General features: G+C 37.4%; 1 non-coding gene across 1 annotated transcript; it reads right to left on the bottom strand.

Moving 5' to 3' along the window:
* Window positions 1-1,348: 1,348 nt before the first annotated feature.
* Window positions 1,349-1,456, bottom strand: LOC112768665 (small nucleolar RNA R71). Its single transcript, XR_003186067.1, has one exon. It is a non-coding gene; the product is annotated as a small nucleolar RNA R71 (small nucleolar RNA).
* Window positions 1,457-5,620: the final 4,164 nt, after the last annotated feature.

Genomic DNA, 5,620 nt, shown 5'->3' with positions numbered 1-5,620 from the left:
GTCAAATCAAATTTTCAATTTAAAAATCTTATCTTTTTCAAAATCTTTTTCAAAAATCAAATCTTTTTCATTTTTCTTAGTTATTTTCGAAAATTATAAAAAAATATTTTTCAAAAATCTTTTTCTTAATTTTATCTCATAATTTTCGAAAATAACATCATCAATTAATATTTTGATTCAAAAATTTCAAGTTTGTTACTTACTTGTTAAGAAAGATTCAAACTTTAAGTTCTAGAATCATATTTTGTGATTTCTTGTGAATCAAGTCATTAATTGTGATTTTAAAAATCAAATCTTTTTCAAAACTAATTTCAATCATATCTTTTCAAAAATATCTCTTTATCTTATCTTTTTCAAAATTGATTTTCAAATTTGTGTCAACTAACTAACTAACTTTTTGTTTGTTTCTTATCTTTTTCAAAACTACCTAACTAACTCTCTCTCTCTATTTTTCGAAAATATCTTCCCTCTTTTTCAAAATTTCTTTTTAATTAACTAATTATTTTAATTGTTGATTTTAATTTTCGAAAAATTACTAACTTTTTTCAAAAACTATTTTCAAAAATCACTAACTCTTTTTCAAAAATAATTTTTGAAAATTCTCTTTCCCTCTCATCTCCTTCTATTTATTTATTCATCTACTAACACTTCATCTCACCCAAATTCGAACCCCCTCTTCCATCTGTGTTCGAATTTTCTCTTCTTCCCTTCTTTACATTACATTCTTTTCTTCTTCTACTCACACAGGGGAACCTCTATACTTGGGCAAAAAGGATCCCTATTATTATTATTTTTCTATTCCCTTCTTTTTTATATGAGCAGGAGCAAAGACAAGAACATTCTTGTTGAAGCAGATCCAGAACCTGAAAGGACTCTGAAGAGAAAACTAAGAGAAGCTAAAATACAACAATCCAATGATAACCTTTCAGAAATTTTCGAACAGGAAGAGGAGATGGCAGCCGAAAATAATAATAATGCAAGGAGGATGCTTGGTGACTTTACTGCACCTAATTCCAATTTACATGGAAGAAGCATCTCCATTCCTGCCATTGGAGCAAACAATTTTGAGCTGAAACCTCAGCTAGTTTCTCTAATGCAACAAAACTGCAAGTTTCATGGACTTCCATCTGAAGATCCCTTTCAGTTCTTAACTGAATTCTTGCAGATATGTGATACTGTTAAGACTAATGGAGTAGATCCTGAAGTCTACAGGCTCATACTTTTCCCTTTTGCTGTAAGAGACAGAGCTAGAGTGTGGTTGGACTCTCAACCCAAAGATAGCCTGAACTCTTGGGATAAGCTGGTCACGGATTTCTTAGCCAAGTTCTTTCCTCCTCAAAAGCTAAGCAAGCTTAGAGTGGATGTTCAGACCTTCAGACAGAAAGAAGATGAATCCCTCTATGAAGCTTGGGAGAGATACAAAGGACTGACCAAAAAGTGTCCTTCTGACATGCTTTCAGAATGGACCATCCTGGATATATTCTATGATGGTCTATCTGAATTGGCTAAGATGTCATTGGATAATTCTGCAGGTGGATCCATTCACCTAAAGAAAATGCCTGCAGAAGCTCAAGAACTCATTGACATGGTTGCTAATAACCAGTTCATGTACACTTCTGAGAGGAACCCTGTGAGTAATGGGACGCCTCAGAAGAAGGGAGTTCTTGAAATTGATACTCTGAATGCCATATTGGCTCAGAACAAAATATTGACTCAACAAGTCAATATGATTTCTCAGAGTCTGAATGGAATGCAAACTGCATCCAACAGTACTCAAGAGGCATCTTCTGAAGAAGAAGCTTATGATCCTGAGAACCCTGCAATAGCAGAGGTAAATTACATGGGTGAACCATATGGAAACACCTATAATCCTTTATAGAGAAATCACCCAAATCTCTCATGGAAGGATCAACAAAAGCCTCAACAAGGCTTTAATAATGGTGGAAGAAATAGGTTTAACAATAGTAAACCTTTTCCATCATCCACTCAGCAACAGACAGAGAACTCTGAACAAAATACCTCTAATTTAGCAAACTTAGTCTCTGATCTATCTAAGGCCACTGTAAGTTTCATGAATGAAACAAGGTCCTCCATTAGAAATTTGGAGGTACAAGTGGGCCAGCTGAGTAAAAGGATCACTGAAATCCCTCTTAGTACTTTCCCAAGCAATACAGAAGAAAATCCAAAAGGGGAATGTAAGGCCATTGAAATGACCATCATGGCCGAAACCACAAAAGAGAAGGAGGACGTGAATCCCAAGGAGGAGGACCTCCTGGGACGTCCAGTGATCAATAAGAAGATTCCCTCTGAGGAACCAAAGGAATCTGAGGCTCATCAAGAGACCATAGAGATTCCATTAAACCTCCTTATGCCATTCATGAGCTCTGATAAATATTCCTCTTCTGAAGAGAATGAGGATGTTACTGAGGAGCAAGTCACCAAGTACCTTGGTGCAATCATGAAGCTGAATGCCAAATTATTTGGTATTGAGACTTGGGAGGATGAACCTCCCTTGTTCACCAATGAACTAAGTGATCTGGATCAACTGACATTGCCTCAGAAGAAACAGGATCCTGGAAAGTTTGTAATACCTTGTACCATAGGCAACATGATCTTTGAAAAGGCTCTGTGTGACCTTGGTTCAGGGATAAACCTCATGCCCCTCTCTGTAATAAAGAAACTGGGAATCTATGGGGTGCAAGCTACTAAAATCTCATTAGAGATGGTAGACAATTCAAGAAAATAGGCTTATGGACAAGTAGAGGATGTGTTAGTAAAGGTTGAAGGCCTTTACATCCCTGCTAATTTCATAGTCCTGGATACTAGGAAGAATGAGGATGAATCCATCATCCTTGGAAGACCCTTCCTAGCCACAGCAAGAGCTGTGATTGATGTTGACAGAGGTGAACTAGTCCTTCAATTGAATGAGGACTCCCTTGAGTTTACAACTCAAGGCTATCCTTCTGTAAACATGAAAAAGAGGCACAGTAAGCTTCTCTCAAAACAGAGTCAACCAGAGCCCCCACAGTCAAACTCTAAGTTTGGTGTTGAACTCCCATATCCAAACTCTAAGTTTGGTGTTGAGAAGTCTCAACAATGCTCTGAACATCTGTGAGGCTCCATGAGAGCCCACTGTCAAGCTATTGACATTAAAGAAGTACTTGTTGGGAGGCAACCCAATTTTTATTTATCTAATTTTATTGTTCTTTCATGTTTTATTAGGTTCATGATCATGTGGAGTCACAAAATAAATATAAAAATTGAAAACAGAATCAAAAACAGCAGAAGAAAAATCACACCTTGGAGGAAGACCTTACTGGCGTTTAAACGCCAGTAAGAAGCATCTGGCTGGCGTTCAACGCCAGAACAGAGCATGGTTCTGGCGCTGAACGCCCAAAATGGGCAGCATCTGGGTGTTTGAACACCAGAATTGCACCCTGGAGAAGAGTTGGTGCTGAACGCCCAGAACAAGCATGGTTCTGGTGTTCAATGCCAGAAATGGGTAACAAATGGGCGTTCAACGCCCAGAACAAGCACCAATCTGGCGCTGAACACCCAGAGTTGTGTTCAAAGGCATTTTACATGCCTAATGGGTGCAGGGATGTAAATCCTTGACACCTCAGGATCTGTGGATACCACAGGATCATCTCAGGATTTGTGAATCTCACAGGATCCCCTCCCACCTCACCCTCTCTCTCTCCATTCATGGTCATCCCTTCTGTTTTCCATTCACCATTCACATCCATACACATATCCCTCCATCTCCTCCATATATTCTTCTTCTTCATCTATTCTTTCTTCTCTTGCTCGAGGGCGAGCAATATTCTAAGTTTGGTGTGGTAAAAGCATAAGCTTTTTGTTTTTCCATTACCATTAATGGCACCTAAGGCCAGAGAAACCTCAAGAAAAAGGAAAGGGAAGACAATTGCTTCCACCTCTAAGCCATGGGAGATGGAAAGATTCATCTCACAAGCCCATCACTAAGAAAAGGATGGAGCAAACAAGAGAGCACTTTCATGGATCTCAACAAGCACATGAAGAAGCTCATCATCAAGAAACCCCTGAGATACCTCAAGGGATACATCTTCCTCCACAAAACTATTGGGAGCAAATCAACACCTCCCTAGGAGAATTAAGTTCCAACATGGGACAATTAAGGGTGGAACATCAAGAGCACTCCATCATCCTTCATGAAATTAGAGAAGATCAAAAAGCAATGAGGGAGGAGCAACAAAGACAAGGAAGAGACATAGAAGAGCTCAAGGACATCATTGGTTCCTCAAGAAGGAAACGCCACCATCACTAAGGTGGACTCATTCCTTGTTCTTAAATTCTCTGTTTTTCGTTTTCTTTATGATTAAGTGCTTATCCATGTTTGTGTCTTATTACATGATCATTAGTATTTAGTAACTTTGTCTTAAAGTTATGAATATCCTAGGAATCCATCACCTCTCTTAAATAAAAATGTTTTAATTCAAAAGAACAAGAAGTACATGAGTTTCGAATTTATCCTTGAACTTAGTTTAATTATATTGATGTGGTGACAATACTTTTTGTTTTCTGAATGAATGCTTGAACAGTGCATATGTCTTTTGAAGTTGTTGTTTAAGAATGTTAAATATGTTGGCTCTTGAAAGAATGATGACAAGGAGACATGTTATTTGATAATCTGAAAAATCATAAAAATGATTCTTGAAGCAAGAAAAAGCTGCAAAGAACAAAGCTTGCAGAAAAAAAAATAGCGAAAAAATAGAAAAAAAAAAGAGAAAAAGCAAGCAGAAAAAGCCAAAGCTCTTAAAACCAAAAAGCAAGAGCAAAAAGCCAATAGCCCTTAAAACTAAAAGGCAAAGGTAATAAAAAGGATCCCAAGGCTTTGAGCATCAGTGAATAGGAGGGCCTAAAGGAATAAAATCCTGGCCTAAGCGGCTAAACCAAGCTGTCCCTAACCATGTACTTGTGGCGTGAAGGTGTCAAGTAAAAACTTGAGACTGAGTGGTTAAAGTCAAGGTCCAAAGCAAAAAAAGAGTGTGCTTAAGAACCCCAGACACCTCTAATTGGGGACTTTAGCAAAGCTGAGTCACAATCTGAAAAGGTTCACCTAATTATGTGTCTGTGGCATTTATGTATCCGGTGGTAATACTGGAAAACAAAGTGCTTAGGGCCACGGCCAAGACTCATAAAGTAGCTGTGTTCAAGAATCAACATACTGAACTAGGAGAATCAATAACACTATCTGAACTCTGAGTTCCTATAGATGCCAATCATTCTAAACCTCAATGGATAAAGTGAGATGCCAAAACTATTCAAGAGGCAAAAAGCTACAAGTCCCGCTCATCTGATTGGAGCTATGTTTCATTGATAGTTTGGAATTTATAGTATATTCTCTTCTTTTTATCCTATTTGATTTTCAGTTGCTTGGGGACAAGCAAAAATTTAAGTTTGGTGTTGTGATGAGCGGATAATTTATACGCTTTTTGGCATTGTTTTTAGTATGTTTTTAGTAGAATCTAGTTTCTTTTAGGGATGTTTTCATTAGTTTTTATGTTAAATTCATATTTCTGGACTTTACAATGAGTTTGTGTGTTTTTCTGTGATTTCAAGTATTTTCTGGCTGAAATTG

The sequence above is a fragment of the Arachis hypogaea genome, chromosome 17, assembly GCF_003086295.3.
Source record: "Arachis hypogaea cultivar Tifrunner chromosome 17, arahy.Tifrunner.gnm2.J5K5, whole genome shotgun sequence".
Lineage (NCBI taxonomy): Eukaryota > Viridiplantae > Streptophyta > Magnoliopsida > Fabales > Fabaceae > Arachis > Arachis hypogaea.
This window is presented reverse-complemented; position numbering and strand designations above follow the sequence as displayed.